The sequence below is a fragment of the Culex quinquefasciatus genome, chromosome 1 (assembly GCF_015732765.1).
Source record: "Culex quinquefasciatus strain JHB chromosome 1, VPISU_Cqui_1.0_pri_paternal, whole genome shotgun sequence".
In the NCBI taxonomy this organism is placed as follows: domain Eukaryota; kingdom Metazoa; phylum Arthropoda; class Insecta; order Diptera; family Culicidae; genus Culex; species Culex quinquefasciatus.
In genome coordinates, this window is record NC_051861.1 from 47,287,551 (window position 1) to 47,314,096 (window position 26,546).

At 37.4% G+C, this 26,546-nt stretch overlaps 1 protein-coding gene and 1 non-coding gene across 2 annotated transcripts in view; one reads left to right on the forward strand and one right to left on the reverse strand.

Annotated features, from left to right (window-relative positions):
* The window catches only part of LOC6035528 (mpv17-like protein), a 308,056-nt gene that overhangs the window by 150,322 nt on the left and 131,188 nt on the right, over positions 1-26,546 (reverse strand). The gene's annotated exons all lie outside the window — the stretch shown is intronic.
* On the forward strand, positions 21,183-21,254 carry Trnaa-cgc. The gene has a single exon. It is a non-coding gene; the product is annotated as a tRNA-Ala (tRNA).

A 26,546-nucleotide genomic window follows, 5' to 3' on the forward strand; every position in this document is an offset into this window, starting at 1 on the left:
GCTGAGAAAGGGTATAGTCCTACTATAAATTAAGTAAGCATTTCTGAAAAAAAGCTTGAAAAGCTGTGATTTTTTTTATAAATCCGCCTGGGAGAAGCCTAAATTTCAATTTTTGTCCAATATTGATAGTGCACCTTAATCTATGGACAAAAACCTATTGTTCAAAGTAAATACAAACCTGATTGAAACAGTTTTGCCTTCCTCACTGAGGTAAGGCTATAATCCTGCTCTAAAAATGAACTTTTTATTCAAAGCTCGAAGACCCACCTTCATGTATACATATCGACTCAGAATCGAAACCTGAACAAATGTCTGTGTGTGTGTATGTGTGTGTGTATGTGTGTGTGTATGTGTGTGTGTATGTGTGTGTGTATGTATGTATGTGACCAAAATTCTCACTGAGTTTTCTCAGCATTGGCTGAACCGATTTTGACCAAACCAGTTGCAAACGACTTGGTATAGGGTCCCATACATCGCTATTGAATTGTTTGAAGTTTCGATAAGTAGTTCAAAAGTTATGTATAAAAATGTGTTTTCAGATATATCCGGATCTCATTTATATGCATGTAAACGATGTCCGGATCCATCACCCGACCCATCGTTGGTTAGGTAATTGAGAGCCCTTTCCAACAAGCTTACAACATTGAAGATCTGGCAACCCTGTCTCGAGTTATGACCATTTAAGTGATTTTATGTACTTTTTTGAAGCCGGATCTCACTTAAATGTATGTAAACGATGTCCGGATCCATCACCCGATCCATCGTTGGTTAAGTAATCGAGAGACCTTTCCAACAAGCTTACAACATTGAAGATCTGGCAACCCTGTCTCGAGTTATGACCACTTAAGTGATATTTACGTACTTTTTTGAAGCCGGATCTCACTTAAATGTATGCAAACGATGTCCGGATCCATCATCCGACCCATCATTGGTTAGGTAATCAAGAGACCTTACCAACAAACTTACAACATTGAAGATCTGGCAACCCTGTCTCGAGTTATGACCATTTAAGTGATATTTATGTACTTTTTGAAGCCGGATCTCATTTATATGCATGTAAACGATGTCCGGATCCATCATCCGACCCATCGTTGATTAGATAATTAAGAGTCCTTTCCAACAAGCTTACAACATTGAAGATCTGGCAACCCTGTCTCGAGTTATGACCATTTAAGTGATATTTATGTACTTTTTTGAAGCCGGATCTCACTTAAATGTATGTAAACGATGTCCGGATCCATCACCCGACCCATCGTTAGTTAGGTAATTGAGAGACCTTTCTAACAAGCTTACAACATTAAAGATCTGGCAACCCTGTCTCGAGTTATGACCATTTAAGTGATATTTATGTACTTTTTTGAAGCCGGATCTCACTTAAATGTATGTAAACGATGTCCGGATCCATCACCCGACCCATCGTTGGTTAGTTAATTGAGAGACCTTTCTAACAAGCTTACAACATTGAAGATCTGGCAACCCTGTCTCGAGTTATGACCATTTAAGTGATATTTATGTACTTTTTGAAGCCGGATCTCATTTATATGCATGTAAACGATGTCCGGATCCATCATCCGACCCATCGTTGATTAGATAATTAAGAGTCCTTTCCAACAAGCTTACAACATTGAAGATCTGGCAACCCTGTCTCGAGTTATGACCATTTAAGTGATATTTATGTACTTTTTTGAAGCCGGATCTCACTTAAATGTATGTAAACGATGTCCGGATCCATCACCCGACCCCATCGTTGGTTAGGTAATCGAGAGACTTTTCCAACAAGCTTACAACATGAAAGATCTGGCAATCCTGTCCCGAGTTACGACCACCTAAGTGATATTTATGTACTTTTTGAAGAAGGATCTCAATAAATTGTATGCAAACGATGTCCGCAACATTGTTATATCTGTGTACTTATTTTTCTGGATCTAAAAAAATAGCTGTGTCCAAACCACTCATATTACCCATTGTTGGTAAAAAGTGAGGAAGGCATCAACCACATAGGTGGATTAAGTCAGTTTTTTTATTTATTCCACGCGATTTTAGAAAATTTGTTCAAGTAACTGATTTTTTTAGTAAATCAAAGAGGGGGTGAGGGAAAGTATTTTATCTTGTCTAAGAAAACATTGTTCCTAACATCATAATCTATTATTTAAGAAGTGAGCACCTGAAATTCCTCGACATGACCTCAAAATGGGACAGGCTATAACCATACAAGCTTTGGATGAAAACCATTCGGCCATAAAAAATTGCAAAATTAAATTGATTGGGATTCTGGGGAAATTCTATTTTTTTTTGTTTCCTGCTTGATCGGGATGAACCAAGATTTTTTTGTTTTGTGTATGTTTCAAAGCAAGGCTGGTAGTTAATCGATAAATGGTTTTGATTCTTTAAAATCCTTAAACTTTCCGGAAATTGAGCTCAACAGCTCACGTGACTGCTTTTAAAAGCACAAAAATTAATTCTTCGTGAAACATAAGCAATAATAACAACAAAAACAAACACAACACCAGTTCACCCCCGACAGGAACCGGAAAAGCGAGGCCATAATCCGAGCGCGGCCAATGACGCCAACCGAACTCTCCCCATCTGAACTCTCTTTGATCTTTCGTTCCGCTTTTGAAGTGAGGTGCCTTCCTGTCAGTCGTCGGCGGCAGTGGTACCAACCTGGCCCAGCAGGAAGGACGGGATTGGGATTGGGACGGGAGGAACCAGCGGGAAGCGAAAAATCAGAACACAACAAAAGCCAACAGCAGATGAAAGTGTGAAAATTCACCTTGTATTTTTAATGCCCTTTTTGTTCGTCATCGCCACAAGGGTAGGAATTAATCTTTCCTGGGGTTCTCTTTACTCTCTGTTTCACGTGTGTTCTTTGGGAGCTGAATCCCGGGAACTCTGGAGCTATGATGGTGCTGGATTCGCACCAGCAGTGAACGTTGGGCTCAAATTTCGCTTTGTTCTTCGTCGGTTCATATTTATGGCGTATCGAATTCAATTGTTGTTTCAATTTTCGTTTTTTATACGACCCGAGCCCGAGTATTGTTACCCGCGCCGGTCTGCCACAGTCGAATGAATTGAACCAATTTCAGCTTGATTGATTCGGTGCGACGATTGGAAAGAGTTTTTTTTTTGTTCTCCTTATTTGCTTTTTGATTGTCTATCCCGGAGCTAAAAATGCAGCAGCAGTCGCAATTCGTTTCGGTTGAGAGTGATAGATAATGGTGCTGTTGGGAAATTTGATGAAAAATTCCCACTAATCCTCATGTTTCGTTTATGCTTTATTTGTCTTTTTTTGCTATCAATTTCTTTTCTGTTCTGTTTGGAAAAGATTTGGTTTGTGAATTTACATTGTTTTTGAAAGGTGATTTGAGAAATTATCCGAGCAAAATCCGTATTTTTTGCCTTCCTCACTGAGGTAAGGCTATAATCCTGCTCTAAAAATGAACTTTCTATTAAAAGCTCCAAGACCCACCTTCATGTGTACATATCTACTCAGAATCGAAAACTGAACAAATGTCTGTGTGTGTGTATGTGTGTGTGTATGTGTGTGTGTATGTGTGTGTATGTGTGTGTGTATGTATGTATGTGACCAAAATTCTCACTGAGTTTTCTCAGCACTGGCTGAACCGATTTTGATCGAACCAGTTGCATTCGACTTGGTTTAGGGTCCCATACATCGCTATTGAATTGTTTGAAGTTTCGATAAGTAGTTCAAAAGTTATGCATAAAAATGTGTTTTCACAAATACCCGGATCTCAATTATATGCATATAAACGATGTCCGGATCCATCATCCGACCCATCGTTGATTAGGTAATTGAAAGGCCTTTCCAATGAGTCTAAGACATTGAGGATCTGGCAACCCTGTCTCGAGTTATGATCACTTAAGTGATATTTATGTACTTTTTTGAAGCCGGATCTCACTTAAATGTATGTAAACTATGTCCGGATCCATCATTCGACCCATCGTTGGTTAGGTAATTGAAAGGCCTTTCCAATAAGTACAAAACATTGAAGATCTGGCAACCCTGTATCGAGTTATGACCACTTAAGTGATATTTATGTACTTTTTTGAAGCCGGATCTCACTTAAATGTATGTAAACTATGTCCGGATCCATCATCTGACCCATCGTTGGTTAGGTAATTGAAAGGCCTTTCCAATGAGTCCAAAACATTGAAGATCTGGGAACCCTGTATCGATTTATGACCACTTAAGTGATATTTATGTACTTTTTTGAAGCCGGATCTCACTTAAATGTATGTAAACTATGTCCGGATCCACCATTTGACCCATCGTTGGTTAGGTAATTGAAAGGCCTTTCCAATGAGTCCAAAACATTGAAGATCTGGCAACCCTGTCTCGAGTTATGACCACTTAAGTGATATTTATGTACTTTTTTGAAGCCGGATCTCACTTAAATGTATGTAAACTATGTCCGGACCCATCGTTGGTTAGGTAATTGAAAGGCCTTTCCAATGAGTCCAAAACATTGAAGATCTGGCAACCCTGTCTCGAGTTATGACCACTTAAGTGATATTTATGTACTTTTTTGAAGCCGGATCTCACTTAAATGTATGTAAACTATGTCCGGATCCATCATTCGACCCATCGTTGGTTAGGTAATTGAAAGGCCTTTCCAATGAGTCCAAAACATTGAAGATCTGGCAACCCTGTCTCGAGTTATGACCACTTAAGTGATATTTATGTACTTTTTTGAAGCCGGATCTCACTTAAATGTATGTAAACTATGTCCGGATCCATCATTCGACCCATCGTTGGTTAGGTAATTGAAAGGCTTTTCCAATGAGTCCAAAACATTGAAGATCTGGCAACCCTGTCTCGAGTTATGACCACTTAAGTGATATTTATGTACTTTTTTGAAGCCGGATCTCACTTAAATGTATGTAAACTATGTCCGGATCCACCATTCGACCCATCGTTGGTTAGGTAATTGAAAGGCTTTTCCAATGAGTCCAAAACATTGAAGATCTGGCAACCCTGTCTCGAGTTATGACCACTTAAGTGATATTTATGTACTTTTTTGAAGCCGGATCTCACTTAAATGTATGTAAACTATGTCCGGATCCATCATTCGACCCATCGTTGGTTAGGTAATTGAAAGGCTTTTCCAATGAGTCCAAAACATTGAAGATCTGGCAACCCTGTCTCGAGTTATGACCACTTAAGTGATATTTATGTACTTTTTTGAAGCCGGATCTCACTTAAATGTATGTAAACTATGTCCGGATCCATCATTCGACCCATCGTTGGTTAGGTAATTGAAAGGCCTTTCCAATAAGTACAAAACATTGAAGATCTGGCAACCCTGTATCGAGTTATGACCACTTAAGTGATATTTATGTACTTTTTTGAAGCCGGATCTCACTTAAATGTATGTAAACTATGTCCGGATCCATCATCCGACCCATCGTTGGTTAGGTTATTGAAAGGCCTTTCCAATGAGTCCAAAACATTGAAGATCTGGCAACCCTGTCTCGAGTTATGACCACTTAAGTGATATTTATGTACTTTTTTGAAGCCGGATCTCACTTAAATGTATGTAAACTATGTCCGGATCCATCATTCGACCCATCGTTGGTTAGGTAATTGAAAGGCTTTTCCAATGAGTCCAAAACATTGAAGATCTGGCAACCCTGTCTCGAGTTATGACCACTTAAGTGATATTTATGTACTTTTTTGAAGCCGGATCTCACTTAAATGTATGTAAACTATGTCCGGATCCATCATTCGACCCATCGTTGGTTAGGTAATTGAAAGGCCTTTCCAATAAGTACAAAACATTGAAGATCTGGCAACCCTGTATCGAGTTATGACCACTTAAGTGATATTTATGTACTTTTTTGAAGCCGGATCTCACTTAAATGTATGTAAACTATGTCCGGATCCATCATCCGACCCATCGTTGGTTAGGTTATTGAAAGGCCTTTCCAATGAGTCCAAAACATTGAAGATCTGGCAACCCTGTCTCGAGTTATGACCACTTAAGTGATATTTATGTACTTTTTTGAAGCCGGATCTCACTTAAATGTATGTAAACTATGTCCGGATCCATCATTCGACCCATCGTTGGTTAGGTAATTGAAAGGCCTTTCCAATGAGTCCAAAACATTGAAGATCTGGCAACCCTGTCTCGAGTTATGACCACTTAAGTGATATTTATGTACTTTTTTGAAGCCGGATCTCACTTAAATGTATGTAAACTATGTCCGGATCCATCATTCGACCCATCGTTGGTTAGGTAATTAAAAGGCCTTTCCAATGAGTCCAAAACATGGAAGATCTGGCAACCCTGTCTCGAGTTATGACCACATAAGTTATACATTGTGTTCTTTTTTTCTGGATCTAAAAATGATGAAACCACTCATATACCCAATTTGGTAAAAAGTGAGGAAGGCATCAACCACATAGGTGGATTAAGTTAGTTTTTATTTTTTTTTTTGCTTGCAGTTTAAAACACATGATTTAATAAATGAATCAAGCGCTGAAGTTTGTTATATTTTAACTTCTTGACTGGTGCCTTCAACCTTTACCAAAAATGCTTTAAAATATTGCCACAATTATTTCCAAATATTCCATCAATAAAAAGGCACCCTGAAATGCCAATGTACCTGCCACTGGCGCCACCTTTATTAAGAGTCGATCTCCGTGCCTCTGAAGCAAACAAACCAGCTCAACGCAGTGCGCTCAACTCTGACTACAGTGAGTCAAATATTTGTCCGTACCCCCCCGTACGGAAAATGTTTGTGATATAAAAGTAGATAAAATTCGACTAAAGTGCCATGTTTTGTACATCAATCGACGCGGCAGAATGTCCTCTTTAAGACACTGTCATTGGATTTGCAAAAAACTTTTTCTTAAAAAATACAAAAATAGTTTACTGAAAAAAGTAAAAAAAAGAGGTCAAATAATTGTCCGTACCCCTAGTAAAAGTATAAAATCTGATCGATTCAAGTGAATTTATTTATGAAATGTTGTTTCTGTGTCAAATACTAGTACCTCTAGCCAGTTTGTGACAACTTTGAACTTCTGATAACTTTGTTTAGTTAGTTTATATTAAAAATTGGTTTCAATTTAGTATTTTTAAGTAAAACTTATCAAAACATAAGTTTATAAACAACTATTTTTATAAAATTGCTATTTTATGTTGTAAGAGTCTCTATTGAACAAGTTTCAACAATATTTGTTCAAAATATACATTGTTTTCATCTTTTTTATTTACATTTTTCGATCAAAAATACTGTTTCGGAACAATACCGTTAAACAATCCGGATTGTCCCGGAACCGGTATAACCCCTCGGTGGGAAATTTTGTGGTGGTCAGATAGAGGACAAAAAACCCACCTCTTGCAATTTGAAGCATCCAATTTTGTCCACTACAGCCCGATTACGAGTCCCTAGTCTGAAATTTGAAATTTTCAAATTCCTCAAGCAAAACATTCTGACCCAGGACGGTACAGAAATTCTCAGCACGGAAAGTGAAAATTTAAATTTTCAGACTAGGGACTCGTAATCGGGCTGTAGTGGACGAAATTGGATGCTTCAAATTGCAAGAGGTGGGTTTTTTTGTCCTCTATCTGACCACCACAAAATTTCCCACCGAGGGGTTATACCGGTTCCGGGACAATCCGGATTGTTTAACGGTATTGTTCCGAAACAGTATTTTTGATCGAAAAATGTCAATAAAAAATATGAAAACAATGTATATTTTGAACAAATATTGTTGAAACTTGTTCAATAGAGACTCTTACAACATAAATTAGCAATTTTATAAAAATAGTTGTTTATAAACTTATGTTTTGATAAGTTTTACTTAAAAATACTAAATTGAAACCAATTTTTAATATAAACTAACTAAACAAAGTTATCAGAAGTTCAAAGTTGTCACAAACTGGCTAGAGGTACTAGTATTTGACACAGAAACAACATTTCATAAATAAATTCTCTTGAATCGATCAGATTTTGTACTTTTACTAGGGGTACGGACAATTATTTGACCTCTTTTTTTTGACTTTTTTCAGTAAACAATTTTTGTATTTTTTAAGAAAAAGTTTTTTTGCAAATCCAATGACAGTGTCTTAAAGAGGATATTCTGCCGCGGCGATTGATGTATAAAACATGGCACTTTAGTCGAATTTTATCTACTTTTATATCACAAACATTTACCGTACGGGGGGGTACGGACAAATATTTGACTCACTGTATATAGTCGGGAATCTCCTCTTCGTTTCATCACCAGAAGTGAGAGCACATGGTGCCCGGTCACCGCGGGCCACCTGTCCCTTACCTTTGGCAACGACGCCGTTCAAAAATGTGACTCGAAAATGAAGAAGCCGGAGACTGTTTGTTTCAAATTAAGAGCCGTTTCAGTTAAATTAATATTGTTTTTGTTTTGGTCTCTTTTCTTCGGGTGAATCTTTGAACTGTGCCGACGCACAGGTTTAGTGGGATTTTCTTTTGATCTTTTAGCGATTTTCTGCCTTATGAAAGGCAAACAAAATTTATTGAAATGCTCCATCGAATGTCTTAGCACTTTTATTCGTTTGATGGACGCTTTTAAATCGCAAATACTTTTTCGCGATATTCTTACTGTCAATCTGGATATTTTTTGTCAGTCTGGATAAAATTCAAAAAATTAAAGTCAATTTGGTTCCAATAATTTTCATGTAAAAGTGATTTTTTTTCTCAAGGAGTCTTTTTTAAGAAGCAAGTATCGTCATCTGGGCTGAAATGAGACACATGGGACGAATTGAGACACAGAACAACAAAATTGGTATATCGGTATACACATTTAAGGGTGCATAGCGATCAAGGAAGTTGTTGTTTTATTATTCCAAAATTGTCGAACTTACGGATTCAATCCTGCAACAATTTGATTTTAAAATAATCAAACTTTGTTGTAAATAATTATACAAACAGTACTTTAGGGGATGAATCCGAAATTGTATCGTTAATTCCCGTAGTTTTCAAAATATTGAAATGTGTGTTTCAGAAATTTTTGTGCTTAAAGGTTTGGTTGATGTGTTCCGTTTAGCTTTTGGGTGCTGTACCAATTGACCAGCAGTACAAATATTTTATGTAAAATTTTAAAAATTTTATGGGGTGAACAAACTATATGTTTTCACAAAAGTTTGAAAGTATAACAAATAATAAGAATTAGCAGTGTTATAAAAAAATTAGACTTTCACTGCCGCTGTTCGCATAAATTTCTCATATGCATAAGCATTAAGAAAACGATTATTGGTGACATTACAAATAGGACTCAACCTACCTTTAGGTGTTTGACACAACAAAACACTTAAATGCTCAAAAATAGCTCAAATCTTTATGGCTCATTCGAAATGTATTTTAAATACCTTTCTAGGATGTATAAAAATGGGGGTTCAAAAAAAAAACACCATTTTACATACTTTCAAATTGTTTTTTTAGCAAAGCAAAGCAATCCACTTTAAAGACCCCCGGGTCTTTTGTGGGCTCTGTTGCAAGTTTCTGCTCATTTCTAGGCGTCCGAAGGTTATGTGTGGTGAGTCACCCAAAACCTCTTTTGCGCAAATGGACCGACGTTTTACTTCCCCATCCGATAGATGGCCAGGAGGATAAGGCGGGAATCGAACCCGCGCCCCATAGCAACTTAGGGATCGGCAGCCGACGCCGCTAACCACCGCGTCACGAGGCCCTTTTTTTAGCATAACTTTTGAAAAAAAAAATAACCTCATTAATAATATTTAAAAAAAACTTATGAGATCTGCAGTTGGATCGTATGACACCAATCTGTACAAAATCGGTCAAGCCAGTTCCTACACCCAACGTTAAAGAACGAGGGGATAGTCCTCACGAAAAGAAACGTGAGGAAAGTGCTATATTGCGAGAGTATAGTCCTCTCGCGTGTTCATTCGTTCATTGGAACAGTTCATCCTATGAGTGGCTTATATGGACAAATGATCGCCACTTAGTCACCGAACCATGGTGGCCCATACGGCAAAGGCACGGTTCGAGTCTCGGTACCGGTACTATTTTTTTAAATAGATGAACGGGATTTATCCTCTCCGTCCGCACACAGTACCATTTTACTAACGAATCGTGCTCTTTATCCTCTCGTATGCCGATGCCCAGTTTTGGGTAAAATCGAGTGACAAATAAAAAAAAATAGTTTACAATCAACCAACAAGTTTTTTCAATGACAATTAAAACTTTAGCATTACATATTTTATGAACTGATTTTGTTGAGGAAATTTGGAAGGGGTGACAAAAACTTGTTATGAATATTTTCTTATATACTATTTGAAATTTCTTCTACTATAAAACTGGTTTAAAAATGTTGTTCTCAGCAGTACACTCAATTTTGTACAATTACGTCGCAACCATACAGTTCCATTAACTGAATTCGTCCTTCCATTCCCAGCATGGCTTTCCATTGCAGAGCAAATACCCACCCATATTGTAATAACAATAAGATCAAATTGTATAGAGAGAACTAAATGGCCTGCAGTGCAGTGTGGCAGTGCTTCCAAGGCTTATCAGATTTGGAAACACGAAAACGCTGTTCACAAGCAAACTCCATTTACGTGCCCCAGCGCAGAACTTTCCTCAGCGGCAGAGCCCAATGTATATGGTGCTCAATTTACAAGTTTAGCTTTAAAACCATAATTTATAGCCTGCAATCTCTCTACGCGGGGTGAAAAACGAAACTCTTTAAGGTAAAACTCTGCTGTGTACGGACACATATTCGAGCTTTACGATGCCAGCTTTATAGCCCCCTTGCCCATGCCAAGTTCCAGGGTTGTCCCAAAGCCATCCGACATCATGCTTCCTCGAATCGGGCTTAGTTTTTATTTTTTCTAGGACATTATACACATGGCACTGTTGTCTGGCTCTGCCTGGGTGGGACCTCGAGCTTGTTGTCATTTTTCTCCCCGTAGGAGATTCCCATTTGTTACAATTCGACCGTACCGTAGCTATGGTATGAGTGCAACCATTCAGAGTGAAAAGATTGCTACAAAACAACAACAGCATTCACCATCCGCAGCCGAGGATAAATAAATATTTTTTCAATGAAACAGATTTAGATGGATCGATAGACATTTCCTCGACTGATGGTAAAGGTTACGTTTCCAATCAGTCTTGGCTTGTTTTTTTTTTTTTTCATTCCATCTTCTTTACAACAATTGGCTAGTTCCAGGGTCTGCTGGAGCCTTAGCAAATAGTTCGAGCTGTGTAAGAGGGTACCCCTGTTGAGAGTTGGGCTGGGTCACGTTAAGCTATCTTATCGTGGAACGACGACGACGACGAAACCGGAGAAGGTGTTTGCTAGGCCCCTGCAGGGAAAAGAAAAGTTTTGTAAGACGTCGTATTTTTTTTCCTCGTGCCGTTCTTTGCCAATACTTGCCAGTTCTGCATAAATCTTGAAAGATAAATCATCAAGTATAAAGTATAATCGTAAGCAGTTTTCTGCCGGCTTTCCTGCGTCAGATTGAGGGATGGTGTGTTTGCAGAGCGTTTTCGAGTGTTTCCACAAATTCGTAAACGGAGAGCGGAAATTTGATTTCTTAGGCTTAAGGGATGAAAAGTTTGCTGCTCGGAAAAAATGTCTAAGTGTGATTTTTTAAGTGAAGTATATTTCAGCTGTTTTGTCTTCCTACCTCAGGAAAGGCTATAAAATCTTTTGGAAATGATCTACTTAAGTTCAAATGTCTCTGAGTGTGGGATGTTGATCAAAGTAATTTCACTTGATTATCTCGACTTTGGGTGAACTGAGATCGACCGTTTGGGTTTCATTCGATTCGTTTTTAGGTACATTAAGCCTCTATTAAAACATATGATGTTTTCTTCAATACTTCAAAAGTTATGATTAAAAACAATTTGGTCCGGAAGATTTAAAAAAAAGGTTGTTTCTGTAGGAAAACGTGTCGTGATATATTTTTAGAAAGATATTTGAATGACCTAATTGACGAGCCCAAATCGACGATGACCTATACACTTTTTTGAAGCCGGATCCTAAATATTTCCAAGAAAATGTGATGTCCGGATCAATCATGCGAATCATCCATCAATTTTCAATAATGAAAAATGAATGTATGAAGCAGTAGAATAGTTAAAGCTTTTAAAAAAGTTCGATGAGAACTTTCTCACATTCAGAATCAAGTGCTCTGTTCTGCATGAGCCATAATTACGCTATTCATGAACGATCCATTCACAGCAAGTGTTATCACCGGCTGTCAAATCTCACACCCCTTTGCAGGTCCCCTCGAGAGGACCATACAAATGAGGCAACATGGCCGATGGTGCAGCACTTCTGGCACCGGTTTTCCCCCCGTATTTCTCTCGTGCAATTGGCAATCACATTGGCAAACAAACGTAAATAAATACCAGCAAACCAAACAAAACCAGACCCCACAGCAGTGGTGCCAATAAAGTACGTGTGTAACAACAACGCAGTAGCGTAATAAATGGCACTTTTTCTGCTGCTGCAATGGAAAAGCGGTGAACCACCAGGCAGCCTGACCAGGTCATCCCCGGGAGGGGACACCTCTGGCAAACTATGAGTCCTACGAAAAAAAAACCGTAATTCGCGATGCACGAGCCACGTGGTTTGTTGAATAGATCATGTGCACTCAGTTTATTATGTTTGACACTTAAGTTCACTACAATTTTCAGTAATTATCTTTAAATAACATAAGAAGAGTTTGGCTCGACATTAGTCTGGTAAAATGTCCAACAATCACAATCCTATCAAACAATTTTTCTTTCTTACATTCTAACAATTATAACAATTATTATGTACATTGCATTTGGTTGCCAGAGTCTCGAGTTATAATTACAAATGTTTACGGTAGTCGGGCATGTAAGTGTGTCAAACGCGTACTGACCTGAATTTCCTTTGGCCAGTTGTTGCACTTACAGCAATTTTCAGGGTGTGTCAAGATAGACAACAATGCACGGAGTTTTTTTCGATTTCCTTTGAATATCTCAGGATTGAATTTTGAGGATCTCAAAAGCTGAGGCATTGTGAGCTGCAAAAAATTGCGTTCTTAATTCAATTTGGCCCAAAATGCACATGCGAAAAGATAGCACGACAACAATTACATCATTTCTATTTTAAAGCAACTGAGTGCTGGATGTCCCCGCGGCAGATTACGTCGGCAGTAACCGTATCAACGGTTCTACGGTTTTCCCCGATGGTCGTCCGGATGGAGTGCGATATGCGGCTTTTCCTGAGTTTTATTTTTCTTCCACCCCAGGAGGGGTTTGTTGTTTACCAATGGCTTTCCATATGCGAGAGCGCGTGCTTTTTCAACCGACCAACCGTCAGATCTAACCGACACCACCACGGAGCCCGGCAGTAATAGGATAAATACGAAATAATTTCTGTTTGCGTTCGATATTACCGTAATGAGAGCGAACGCCGGGCCGTTGCCAAAGAGCATGTGTACAATTACATAGTTTGGGGTTTAAGCATGCCCGGACGGAACTATGATTGATGTTGGCAGATAATTTTACTTTTTTGGGCGGGATTTAGTTCCGGTTCAAGACCCCTGGTCTAATATGAAAATTTGTATGATTTCCAAAGGACTAGGAAATCAACTGACATAAAAATTCTAGATTATTTTTTAAATATTTTATGCTTCCAGTAAATTGCAAGACAAGGGTTCAATCATGCTATTGAAATTACTCCCCGTTACCCTTTATAGGACTTCCTAGTAACAATATCTGACAGTTGTAATCGAACCCTGACGCAAATTGAATTGGGGCGCAGTGCAATGCAAATCACACGTTCGTTGGTGCACTGCATAATTACCCTCCTCCGTTGCCATTCCGATGCAATCGCAATGCATCAGCATCAGCAATAAATCTGGGTTGTTGTTTGGTATAATGTGCAATTTATCTCAGTAACTCTCGGTTTACCCGCGTATTCCCATGGCGTAATGAAATAGATTAAAACGTTACAGCTCAAGCTGTAAATTGCTTTCAAATCAATTTCAATTGCGTTTAAGCAATGCGATCTGGAATTGTTTTTGCAAACGCATAAACTTTGTAGCATTCATTTTTGTTCTAATATTTTTGAAGAGATATAGCATATATATAAATTCGCCAACATTTAATAAAAGTATCTTAATTAAAGTTATTCAAAACTAAAAAATGATTGATACCGAAAAGAGTTTAATTCATATTAAATCAACGAATGATAAATGCATGCAAAAATATGACTGATATTTGAAAGGGATAACAGAAGATTTATGAATTTAAGTATTGTAGGCAGAAAACGATTAGGAAACATTAATAAAAAATTAAATTCATAAAAATTATAGGAACAACTTCAAACTTCCCTGCAATGCAACAAAATGATAAGTAAATTCATACAAAAATAGCTGTTGTTTAAAAATAATTATTCTGCTGTGTCCACCTCGTTCCAACTTGAAAAGCAGACATGTGTTTATTTTCAGCTTAGTTCGTCTGGGGGTGATTAGCAACGCTTCTGAAAAATTGTTTCGATTTAAATTGTTATCATAATTCCCGCTCATCAAAGTTTGCTGCCAAGGGGAAACAAAAAAAATCGAGGGAATTGGAAAATAATCCTTCCCTTCCTTGTCTGGCATGTGACCTGGCGCGACGACCAACGGAGAGAGGACCTGGCTTCGACCCTTTTTTTCTACTCTTCCCGACCCGGTTGTTGTGCTGAAAAGGCAATTAGCCTCTATGTTTACCGTGTCGTTTTGTCGGTAGAAAGGAGCCACGTGAAATGGCAGCCGGTTGCGTTGTTTGTTCTATAATTAGTTTTTATTGTTATGTTGCCCGGGCCCGGCGAATCTCCGAACTTACTTCGAAGTGTATGAGCGGACTTAGTTTGGCATTAAAGATCAATATCGGTCCCGGATCCGTATATTATAACGGATAGCAATCAGGAGAGCACTGCTGCCATTAGGTCGAAATTGGATAACAACCAACGTGTTGGCAGTATGGACTTACATTGAAAGGGTCTTGAAAAATAGTAACTTGGATATAGTTAATCAGTTTAAGAGCGAGTCCACGAACTGGGCATACCCCTTTGTATGGGACGTCGTTTGGACCTCACCAATCTGCCTGAAATTTTCAGGGGTTGTTTGTACATATAAAACTAGCATCTGGCTGAAATATGAGCACTCTAGGTCAACGGGAAGTGGGGCAAATCGGGACACCAATTTTGAAGGTTCAAAAACGTCAAAAATCTTAAAAAGGCTGTAACTTTGGCAAAACTCAATCTAATTTAATAATTCAAAATGCATCTGAAAGAGCTTACAAAATGCAACAAAATGCAGGGAGAAGCATCTAAATTGGTTAATTCTAAAGGGAGTTATTGGCATTTTAGTGAAAAAATAGCATAATTTTCGAACTTAAATAAAAAAGTGTTCAATCCAGATATCAACTCGGTTCGTTCAAACTCAAATAAAAAGTGTTCCATCTAGGTATCAACTCGGTTCGACCTGCAGCTTGTAGAGGACATCTGGGACTACCATCTGAGTTTGAGAACGCTTTGGGTAAGACAGTTTAACATATTAAATAGACACTTTTACTTTTAGTGATTTTTTTAGTTGTAAATTTTTGCTCGGGGGTCCCCCTAGATCCAATTTTCTCGTAAAAATTTTATCATATTCGTGTTCCTGAGACAATTTCACAGAAGAAACATGCATAAAAATGTTTATTTTTACCAATTTTAACCCTTTAAAAAATGAAAGATAAAAAAAATTAAGATGCTGTTTTTTTCTGGTGTCATCTAGTATCCTTGGAAACAAACATTATTTTCAATAAATGTGAATCGAAGATTTTTTTTAACTTTCATTTTTTAAAGGGTTAAAATGGATGAAAATAAACATTTTCATGCATGTTTCTATTGTGAAATTGTCTCAGGAACACAAATATGATAAAATTTTCACCAGTAAATGGGATCTAAGAGGTCTCCCGAGCAAAAATTTCCAATTAAAAAAATCACTAAAAGCAAAAGTGTCTATTTAATATGTTAAACTGCCTTACCCAAAGCGTTCTCAGTTTCAGATGGTAGTCCCAGATGTTCTCTACAACCTGCAGGTCGAACCGAGTTGATACCTAGATGGAACACTTTTTATTTGAGTTTGAACGAACCGAGTTGATATCTGGATTGAACACTTTTTTATTTAAGTTCGAAAATTATGCTATTTTTTCACTAAAATGCCAATAACTCCCTTTAGAATTAACCAATTTAGATGCTTCTCCCTGCATTTTGTTGCATTTTGTATGCTCTTTCAGATTCATTTTGAATTTTGAAATTAAATTGAGTTTTGCCAAAGTTACAGCCTTTTTAAGATGTTTGACGTTTTTGAACATTCAAACTTTGTGTCCCGATTTGCCCCATTTCCCGTTGACCTAGAGTGCTCATATTTTGGCCAGATGCTAGTTTTATATGTACAAACAACCCCTGAAAATTTCAGGCAGATTGGTGAGGTCGATGCGAGATGGGTATTAGGGTGTAATATCAAAATCGATTTTCCAGCACAGCACTTTTTCAGCTTCTTTTGGGGCCCTAAACAACTCCCCATAGTTTGGGACCGATTGGTTTAGTCCTCACTTTGCGCATATAAATTTCTATGGGGAAAACCATTTTTTGGATTTTGCTATTAATCAAATCCACGTTTCATGCTATATCAAAACTGGACTTATATTCGGATGCTCTAGAATGTGCTCTAAAACTTTACCGAAGAGAGTATGGTTCTAACTTGCTCCTGAAAAAAGATATAGGGTCCTCAAAACTCGACTAAAACGTGTTTTTCGAGCAAAAAACATGTTTTAGACGAGTTTTGAACACGAGGTATCTTTTTTTAGGGGCAAGCTAGCACCATACTCTCTTCAGGAAAGTTGTAGAGCACATTCTAGAGCATCCAAATATGTTTTAGACGAGTTTTGAACACGAGGTATCTTTTTTTAGGGGCAAGCTAGCACCATACTCTCGTCAGGAAAGTTGTAGAGCACATTCTAGAGCATCCAAATATGAGTCCGGTTTGGACATAGCATGAAACGTGGATTTTATAAATATCAAATTCCAAAAAAATGGTTTTCTCCATACAAATTTATATGGAAAATTGAATCGCTTTGCGCAAAGTGAGGACTTAACCAATCGTTCCCAAACTTTGGGGAGTTGTTTAGGACCCTAAATGGAACTGAAAAAGTTCTGTGCTCACTAAATTTGGACAACTTTATTTTTTTCCATACAACCATATTACACCCTAATGGGTATGCTTTGCTCGTGGGCTCGCTCTTAAATGCTTTTTGAAGAACACGTTCTATGAATGATACATATTCAATTACTCTTTGGAAATCATTACAAAGATAAGCAAAGTGTGCTTTGTAAATATGTTTCATTTCAAAAAAAAAAAAAAAAAAAAAAAATAGGAGATGGAAGCAAAAGATTCCCGAGGAGTCCATAATAACACTACTTTCCAATGTAGTAAAAAAAACTAATCCAAACAATTTAAGAAAATTGCTTGTAATTAGTGCAAAATCATGTTCGGATTGTTTAGAATATTGAATAATCTCATTTTGTAATAAGACAAAGGCTATCTCTTCAATATTTTCTTGAAATCAATTTCAAATTCAAATTCAGTGGCCAAAATTATTCTTATACAGCAATTCCATTTGAAAAGAGCCTAAACCAAAAAAAAAGTTCTCCGATCGGGCTCAAAATTTTTCTGGGGGTTCCTTGGCCAAAATAATTAGACCTGTATTTTTTTGTTTGGCCATTAGGGTGGCCTACATCGTGCTAGGTGGTTCAAAAATGGCAATTTTCGTCATTTTCGCAAAACCACTTTTTCTAAAATCATATCTCCGCGCCATTTCATCCGATTTTAGCTGTCTTAGACGCAAAGAAAGGTGATGAGTTTGGCTATTTGGGAAAAATAGTAAAGTTCAAAAATCTAGCTTAACTATTGAAAAGTCGTATGAAAACTTAAAATGGCGTTTTGACCGTGTCTGGACCAAAGAGCCTATGTCTGAAAATATTTTTATCGGATTCCTCGGAAAATTTCACATAACATATCAAAAATTGGCGATATCGAACCGTACGTTTTGGAGATACGATTTTTGAAAATAAAAACTGCGTTTTCGACGCGCCACGCGCAAAAACGGGAAAATGACGAAATCGGCAAAAATCAACTTTTTCACTAAAACTGCGATAACTTTAAAATTTCAGCGATGACCTATACATGTCTGGGTACCAAAATTTTCGTAATTGAGAGACGCAACTTTTGGTACCATAACATCTATAGGTCATCACTGAAATTTTAAAGTTATCGCAGTTTTAGTGGAAAAAGTTGATTTTTGCCGATTTCGTCATTTTCCGTTTTTGCGCGTGGCGCGTCGAAAACGCAGTTTTTTTCAAAATCATATCTCGAAACGTACGGTTCGACATCGCCAATTTTTGATATGTTATGTGAAATTTTCCGAGGAATCCGATAAAAATATTTTCAGACATAGGCTCTTTGGTCCAGACACGGTCAAAACGCCATTTTAAGTTTTCATACGACTTTTCAATAGTTAAGCTAGATTTTTGGAACTTTACTATTTTTCCCAAATAGCCAAACTCATCACCTTTCTTTGCGTCTAAGACAGCTAAAATCGGATGAAATGGCGCGGAGATATGATTTTAGAAAAAGTGGTTTTTGCGAAAATGACGAAAATTGCCATTTTTTGAACCACCCTAGCACGATGTAGGCCACCCTAATGGCCAAACAAAAAAATACGGGTCTAATTATTTTGGCCAAGGAACCCCCAGAAAAATTTTGAGCCCGATCGGAGAACTTTTTTTTTGGTTTAGGCTCTTTTCAAATGGAATTGCTGTATAAATAATATAGCCGTGCTTGTAAGTTCAAAGACATTTTGAAATCTGGAACTTTTTCCTCACATAATCTCTAATATCGAAATTATATTTTCTTTTCGATAAAATTACTGTCCCTGTTCGCATAATTGTTTCTTAGGAGTTTTCATCACTTTTGAGTTATTGCTATATTCTGTTATTTAATCTAGAAACATGGAGGATATCCAAGTTTTTATGAAAACTTTAAACGTTTTTTGTCAGCTTACTATTTTGCATATGATTTCAAGGGTCTTTGAAAACTTGATATAAAACGTAAAAATGTACGTACAGCCGGCCTATACATCAATCGAAAGATCGCAAGAAAAGCTTTCACATGAAGGTAAAAGCAAATCATTATGTTCAATTATCGATTTTCCATGATTTGTTGAACATTGGCCGATCTGTAAACTGTTCCGAATATGAGGGATGACTATATAGTAAAAAAAAGTTGTTCAAATTTAGTGAGCACAGCACTTTTTTAGTTCCTTTTGGGATCCTAAACAACTCCCGAAAGTTTGGGACCGATTTGTTTAGTACTCATATTGCGCAAAGTGATTCAATTTTCCATATAAATTTGTATGGGAAAAATATTTTTTTGGATTTTAATATTTATCAAATCCACGTTTTATGCTATATCAAAACCGGACTCATAGTCGGATGCTCTGGATGGTCCTCTACAACTTTGCCAAAGAGAGTATGGTGCTAGCTTGTTTTTTGCTCGAAAATCACGTTTTAGACGAGTTTTGAGGACGCTATATCTTCTTTCAGGAGCAAGTCAGCACCAGGCAAAGTTGCAGAGTACATTCTAGAGCATCCGAATATAATCTGGTTTTGATATAGTATAAAACGTGGATTTGATATAAATTAAAATCAAAAAAATGGGTTTTCCCATACAAAATTGGAAAATTGAATCGCTTTGCGCAAAGTGAGGACTAAACTAATCGGTCCCAAACTATGGGGAGTTGTTTAGGACCCCAAAAGAAACCGGAAAAGTGCTGTGCTGGAAAATCGATTTTGATATTACATTTGATATTTATTATTATTGGGTCATCCCGTTTCAACTGGGTACACTTTTCGACTCGACCTTCACCGATTTAGACCAAACTTGGAGGGATCGTTCATCTATCGATAGTTTACAGAAATCTGAAGTAGACCAATTCATTTTTTTCTGGTTGGTAAGTTTATAGAATAAATAGTATTTTTGGAGCTTTAATCGAGCATCAAACTCTTCATATGACTAAGATAGGTGTTTGATTAGAAAGGGTATATTTCCCCTATAGCAAAAAAATAGCACTCATCACTTTTATCACTCAGCGTCACGGCTTTCATTGCACACAAATGATAGCCGTCCCCCGAATCTCCAACCACCGGCAATATGTTTTTGTTGGTGGGTTGCACAAACCCGTTGCAAAAACAATCACTAAACTGCCACCAAATCAATAAAATAACTGATTAATGTTACTTCATGCATCTCTGAAAGACTGACTCTATATACAATTCATTTGACATTTCTAAACATTGTGAAAGAGTGTGTGCGCTTTTTACAAGTTACAGTCTTTCTTGCATATTACGGGCTTGTTGGTTGGCTACGCAACAAATTTTTAATTATGTTTAAAACTCGTAAAGAATGATATAAATCATGTTCCAGATAATTATACATGTAATGCAAATGAAAACAGTCTAACGTTGATTTGTGGCTTAAAACATCATAATGATTGAGCATGTTTGTCGACCGAATTTGTGCGGCTGTACTGTACGTGCTGGGCCTAAACAGTACGTCAAAGAAGTTTGCCAATTTTTTTTTAGTTTCTCGGGCCAAAGGTATTTTCGTCAGAAATGTGATTAAGTAAGATCATTAGCTTTAAAAACCCAACTTATTCATGTAATACAAGCTAGACTGCCAATAGCAGCCTTTGAGAATACTTAGTAGGCCCAAAATGGGGACAACCAAACCCTCTAAGTTTGGTCTAAATCGGTAAAGGTCGAGTCCAAAAGTGTTGACAAGGAATGACCCATGTCCTTAAAAATATCATAAAAGATGTATAAAAGGGTAAATCTCCGATTTCCGAGAAACTTTGCTCCTAGAAGTTCCCTGACCTCGAATCCGAGATGCATTTTCGATATCTCGTGACGTGCGGCGGTACGACTCCTTTAATTTTTTTTTTAGAATTTTTGTCTACGGCACGTTTTCAGTAGCGCGAGAAGAAAAAAAATTGGTGTCAAAGGGAGTTTTCTGTAAAATTGGACGCCTGAATAGGTGGCGTTCAAAATTCCGAAAAAACACGTACTATCGATTGGAAAAATAAAATCAGGGGATGTAGCTCAGTGGTAGAGCGCTCGCTTCGCATGTGAGAAGTCCCGGGTTCAATCCCCGGCATCTCCAGTGGCTTCTTTTTTGATCCGGAAGTAAGCTTTGATCACGAACGGTTGTTTTGAATTTTCGATCCCCGTTTTTTTGTTCGTCGTCCGAGGATTTCTATCGAAGTAGGCTACGTCTGGAGGATCTTGTGAGTGGTAGTGGAAAAGGTGGAGATGGTGGATATATCCGGATTTCGATTCCGTTTGTGGATTTGGCTTGATGATCTGCTGCTTGAACGAGAAAACGTCGCTAAACGGTGTTCCAGCCACAATCGCACAGTTGGCAAGAAAATATTTGAAAAGCTTCGTTGCGGACGTTGATAAGGATCGTGCACCCAAATCCCGGTGAGTGAATTCCATTTTGAGAAAAAAAAAATCAAGGTTTCTCTTCATTATTTGGAATTAAAATGTCTGACACGAATTTTGATATTTTCGAAACTTTTAAGGACTTCATCTGTTTCTTGCTTTCCATACCACCGTGGGTGACGATCACTCAACATAATTTCCCCATTTATTTCCATTCCACTTTCCGGCTTGTTGCAACCCCCAAGCTGGCTCGAGCAAGCAAGAAACGTAATTAACGACGAAAATCGTCTCTGCAAAAGTCTTAATGAATTAAGAACGATAGAGTTTGGCGCGCCAAGTCTCGTATCCAGCGTCGTCGTCGCCGTTGGCAGTCTTCGATGGACATGACGCAGAAAAACACAAAAGTGTAGCACCAAAGTATATGTTTCAGCACTGTGTTCACTTTTACAATGTATGGTGGTAATATTTTTGCCGCTTTTCTCAGTCGGCTGTACCTATCAATTAAAACTTTTTTTTATTCTTCCACTCGTTTCAACGCTGACGGTGCTTTTCTCGCACTCGTTGCTGCTGCCGCTGTCAAGAAATTAAGTTTTTAATTATAAGCTATGAACCTGCCTAGAGGAGGAAGGGGCAAAAGGGGGTAGGGGCTGCGTAATGATGTAGAATGGAAGGTGAGTTCGGGGTCGAAAAGTGGGAGGAAAATGATCGATAAATGCACGCTACAAAGCAATGCGGAGGGGAAACGAACAGGGCAAACAAATCCCGGGGTGGAAAAAAAAGTTCGACGGAAACAGTTTTTTTTTGTTGCTGTTCGTTTTCAACTTTGGAAGCGCCACTGACTGCTCCAAACCGCGGGCGATCAGAGCAGAATGTGATGAAGAATGAAATCCACTCACGCACGGCAAATGCTACCGGGGTTTATTTGGTTGTTAAGATTTTATATCTTTTGTTACTTCTTTTCCGTCCATTTTATGCGTCCCATTCAACATTTATCACTTCGCCGCTGTTGGTGGATTGGAATGAGGTTTATGGTAGGTCAGTGCCTCGAATAGAAGTTTGTTGGAACAGAATGTTACATAATCAATTCTTTTTATTGTATAGATCAAATCAATGAAATTAATGGAATTTATATCTTAAAGTTTAAATATTTCTACACGGAGAAAAAAGACTTCCCAAAATCGTGAACAAGCGTTCATGAAAATGGGAACCACGAACAAAGTGTTCAAATCCCATGACACGTTTTTGGAAATCGTACCATGGGATTGAACACTTTGTACGTGGTTCCCATTTTCATGAACGCTTGTTCACGATTTTGGGAACTCTTTTTTCTCCGTGTAGAAATTAGTACTAGAAACGATCCTTTTACCTCAAAATATCGTATGACTTATCGAATCATCAGAAATAAAGAATAATCAAAAAGGTCTTGAAAAGTTTACACAATTATGCTCTGAAAGTATTATCTGGAAGTCAATTTACTAAAAATTTACCACTTTTGCCCATGGTAACTAAAATTTTCAAACTCATAAATTAATCCCAGTCTATCAAAAAAAAAAAATCTGAAAATTTATTGAATAAATTTTTACCTTTCGCTTAAAACAAAATAAACATCAAATTATTTGGCAAAAAAAAGAATCGAGACAAAGTTGCTCTCTTTGCCACAAACGTTATTTTGGTTCCTGATCTAGAATCTAGGTTCTAAATTGTAGCATCCAATGGTAATATGTTGAAATTTTTGTGTCGAGTACACTTTTATGTAAAATTAATAATTTCTTGAACATATTTTTAAAAATCTTTATTTACGGCAAAATAAAAAGTCTAAAAGTTACTAACTCTCTACAATTTCACAATGTACATTTTTTTGTATTTTTATTTTATCCTTAGTAGGCTCCATAAAAATTGAGTTTTTATCATTCAAAGTTGAATTCCCACAATATGATTTTTTTTTATGTTTGATTCACAATTTTTTTTAGAGGACCGCAAAAGGCAGCTTTTGGGCTAGTGGTGTTACTTGGAAATCAAAGTTTGCTCATCGCTGACTGGTGAACCCCTCTCTATTAGCCCTTGGAGTTTGTATGTGAAAATCGTCAAAAATTGACTCAAAATGTATGGAGAAAAAATACTGTAGGTATTAGCTAATAGCTTTGCGGAAAAATCCTAAAAATATGGTGTCGGTTTTCTTCAAGAGCTTACAGGGAAGGGTTCCCGTGGTCAGATCGAGCACAAATTTGGAATTGAGCCTAGTGATGGGTCGATCTTTGATTTTTGCGTCGATATATTTTTCAAAAAAATGTATTTTTTTGGAAATAATTTCAAAAAATGTATTTTAAAAGTCATTTTTGGTTACAAAATGAAGAATAAAATCGAAAGTAACATGAAATATTGTTTGATAACATCACTGTTTTTAAATTGGATAAGCTTAGAACATTTCCAACTATATAATTTTTTTTTCTTTGTTGCTGGTTGCTGAAATACAGCCTCTGAAATATTATATTTTGTGAAAAATAAGTCAACTCAAAATGTTTATTAAGGAAACTTTTTGATCGATTTTATATGTTAAAAAAATATTTTGCTGTGATTTCTGTGTTCTCGTGGATCAAACTTTCTTTTTTCCCAGGTAAAACGTGGGTTTTATAGAAAACCTAGATGTATGGGTACCAAAAGATCGGAAATTTTATGCCCTTTCCGATTCCACATAAGTTGACTTGTTAATCGTGGACCGGTTCGGATGCCGGTGGATTTTCCGACGAGGTAATTCCGGGTTGGAACGAAATTCCAACGAAAAATATATTCTAGCGATACAAAGACCCCCAAACCGGTGTTATACCCACTCCAAAATGTTTATTTAGCAATTCTATTTTTTTATATATGTTTATTTTTCGAAAGGTGTACACACTTTTTTTGTACCTTTTTTGATGTCTGTAATAGTATTTGTTATATAACTTTTTATGGAAATCATCTTTTCATGAGATTTTTATAGCAAAATGTTTGGCATGAGTTTCTGATCAAAACGTAGTATGTACCAGGTTTCTGTCAAACTTTAAATTGTTTACATGTTTCATAACAAAATGTGCATAGTGCCCAAGGGGTGTAAATACTTTTTTTACATACTGTAAGTTTGTCGTTCAAAGATCGCTGGCGTAAATTCTGATATTATTTCGAAAATTGAAAATACCAATTCTGGAAGTTCTGCAGGTCAAATAAAAAATCAAGATTTTTCCGTGTATTTTGTACTGAAGACACCATATCGATCAGAAAACTTATTCTCAATGTAAAGATTTTCGAATATTCGCATGCTCATAAAAAACGACCAGCCCGCAAAATTTTATGGAACCTTGTATGGAAAAACTAATGATGCGAAATGTCTCCTTATGACATGGGGAATGCATGACGAAAATTCCATTCAAATAAAAAATACAAAAAATAACAACGCAATTCCTAGTTAATGAATTGAAAAAAGATGTTTTCAGTATCTATTTTTTATTTTGCAGGATTTTTTTGACATCTCAGTAAGGAGACAGTTACAAAAATGTAAAGATAAAAATATGAAGTTTGTTTGTAAGTTATCACGATTTGACGAAAACAACGTTTTGAAAAATTGCTGTTATTAACGTTTTTTCATTGCAAGGTTTAAATTTGCATGTACTCTAGTTTTTAGATAAAAAATTGGAAAAGTATTCTGCCATGGACATTTTTTTCAGAAATTTGTAATCATTCGATATGAGTTGCCAGAAAAATGTCGAAATAAATGCTTGCCAAACAAATAATTGCAGTTCAGTTTACCACTCCGGCTGATGCCAGTAATTTTGATTGAAGTAATTACAGTCACAATGTGTGCCTCGCTTCAGCTGGTTCAGGTTAGGGTCAGGTCGACGGTGGTGACGGTTTTATGACGATAGATGATGATAATGACGATGGATGGAAGCATGCATGCATGCGTGGTGCGGTGGTGCAACGTGAAAGGCACATTTGCTGGCAGCAGTGTCTGTCAGGATGGAGAAAATGTAATACATTATTGCTTCAAAAACAGTTCAAAAGCACATGCAATGCCCTTGTTGCAGATGTGTCCTGAACACGAATAACCACTTTTGCGTGCGGTTACCTGAAACTGGTTTAATTGTTACTGATGACACAAAGGGAACGGGCTGAGAAATATAATGGAGGCATTTTAAAAAAAAGCAAAGAGCACTTGTTTGATAATATTGGGCTGAACTTGTTAAACTGAACACATCTGTCTATGACATCGTTTCTTTTATGAAATTTTGTCTGATTTGAGGAAAATACGAATCAGATGATTAAATGATTCGATTTCTTGCAATACTAATTAGTGCGATAAGTACATATTTATACAAAAATCTACCAACTGCCACACTCGCCAGCGATGACGTCGCCCCTTCGTCGTCGTGAGGGTTCCAGAGAAAACCTAGCCTCCGGGGGAGCGCACATGTCGTTCGAAATGTATGTCCAAGTCACTGTTTGTCATTCCGCCCATACGGCAGACCAACCGGCAGGCAAACGCCAACGGAGGCAACCGAACGAACAGAAGAGAGATTACTCGACAGGACAGCAGCAGCAGTAGTGCTGGAGCCGGCAGCAGCACAAAATGATTAAGTGATCTAGAGTGGTAGATAAGAGAAACGATGTCGAGCTGGCTGGAAACAGGGAGTAGCAGAAGCAAAAAAAATAAAATAAAACGAAAACGCGACAGCTATCTGGCATTAAGATTGGCAAACAGGCAGGGTTGGCATGAGGAGCAGTGAGCAGAAACTTAGTTTTTAAAAATTAAGGTTTATTACAACTTCTCATTCCCGCCTCGCTTAGAGACGTCCACAAGGAGATGACAGCCAGCTAGACAACGTTGGCGAACGTAGACGGGACCTATATCTCTCGAGAACTGATGTCAGATACGGTGTGTGTGTCACGCAGAAGGTAGATTCATGTTTAATGCGACTTCGAGAAGGAGAAGTGACATTTTTCGAGTTGGGCATATAACACCCCGATGATTTTGGTCTGT